This window comes from Oncorhynchus gorbuscha, linkage group LG25, assembly GCF_021184085.1.
Source record: "Oncorhynchus gorbuscha isolate QuinsamMale2020 ecotype Even-year linkage group LG25, OgorEven_v1.0, whole genome shotgun sequence".
Classification (NCBI taxonomy): Eukaryota; Metazoa; Chordata; class Actinopteri; order Salmoniformes; family Salmonidae; genus Oncorhynchus; species Oncorhynchus gorbuscha.
Genome location: NC_060197.1, coordinates 45,826,902 through 45,828,811, shown reverse-complemented (window position 1 = coordinate 45,828,811; position 1,910 = coordinate 45,826,902).

Genomic DNA, 1,910 nt, shown 5'->3' with positions numbered 1-1,910 from the left:
ATTGAAAAGAAGCTTGAGTTCAGTATATGACAGTTTCTGCGTGCAACAATGCTTCTTACGTTGCGGTTTTCCATCCATGCTGGTATAAAAATGTGTCATAAATCCCTTTCTCTCTTTCTCAGGCGAGGGATCAGTCTATTTGGAGGTGCACTCCGTTGGTGTGTATCGTCAGTTCATTGGGACCCAGCAGGGTTACGACCCCCATGACATCCACACCCCTCTGCCACTCTCCCTGCCCTACAAGGTGCAGAGACACATTTCCACCAAACACACGTTTGTCCACAGGTACACTCTTAGAGAAAATGGTTCTGAAAAGGGTCCTTCAGCTGTCGCCACAGGATATTCCAGGTAGAACACTTTTGGGTTCCATGTAGAACCCTTTTGTTATCCTACGAGGACAGACAAATAACCTTTTAAGGTTCTAGATAGCACCTTTGTGTAGTATACATGGTATATTAGAATATATGGTATATTTATATATATGGTATATTTGTATAAATGGTATATTAGCACATATGGTATATTAGTATATATGGTATATTGGTATATATGGTATATTAGTATATATGGTATATATGGTATATTAGTATATATGGCATATTAGTATATATGGTATATTAGTACATATGGTATATTAGTATATATGGTATATTGGTATATATGGTATATTAGTATATATGGTATATTAGTATATATGGTATATTAGTATATATGGTATATTGGTATGTATGGTATATTGGTATATATGGTATGGGACGGACGCTGCTCTTTGATGCAGAGTAGCTCACATCTTGTGAGCATGGAGAGGCCAGAGATAGCCAGGCATGGTAATTTGGGTGGCATGGAGAGGCCAGAGATAACCAGGCATGGTAATTTGGGTGGCATGGAGAGGTCAGAGATAGCCAGGCATGGTAATTTGGGTGGCATGGAGAGGCCAGAGATAACCAGGCATGGTAATTTGGGTGGCATGGAGAGGCCAGAGATAACCAGGCATGGTAATTTGGGTGGCATGGAGAGGCCAGAGATAACCAGGCATGGTAATTTGGGTGGCATGGAGAGGCCAGAGATAACCAGGCATGGTAATTTGGGAGCATGGAGGCCAGGCATGGTAATTTGGGAGCATGGAGAGGCTAGAGATGGTAAATTGGAAGCATGGAGAGGCCAGAGGTGGTAAATTGGAAGCATGGAGAGGCCAGGCATGGTAATTTGGGAGCATGGAGAGGCCAGAGATGGTAAATTGGAAGCATGGAGGCCAGAGATACCCAGACTAGTAAATTGTGCTCAGGAACAGATGTTGAGTATTGGAGAAAGGCCATCAGTGTTTGATCTGCAAACAATACAGTGGATGAAGGCTCTGCATGAGCAAGGTGAATGGATAAACGTGGTTATGGACAGTGAGGAAGAAGGAGAAGAGCCCAGAGGGAAGATGTGTGTTGAGGAAGAATGTTGAGTACAAACCGTATTCTGCGGTCTCAGAAATGTAACCTGATAAGAATGAGGATGAATCACTGTACCTGCAGTGGCAGGTGTGTAGAAGACCTCAGAGTCCCAGCCTCTCCCCTATGGTCATGCAAAAGATGATTCTTGCCCAGTGGGAGTGAAACTTTTGTAGAAAGTGGATCCCTACATTTTGACTGACCCATATGTAGTCTCAGGCTGGGTAGAAAATAATGTGGGTACTGTTCAAATCGGTGAAGGTAGCTCGAAGTGGACTTGGTGTTTCTTAGGCCCAGAGGGAGCGAGCGCTTCACATCACAGGCCTCAGGACAAAACCTGTGACTTCTCCGGAGTATATACGGTATATTAGCACATATGGTATATGAGCACATATGGTATATTAGCACATATGGTATATTAGCACATATGGTATATTAGCACATATGGTATATTTGTATAAATGGTATATTAGT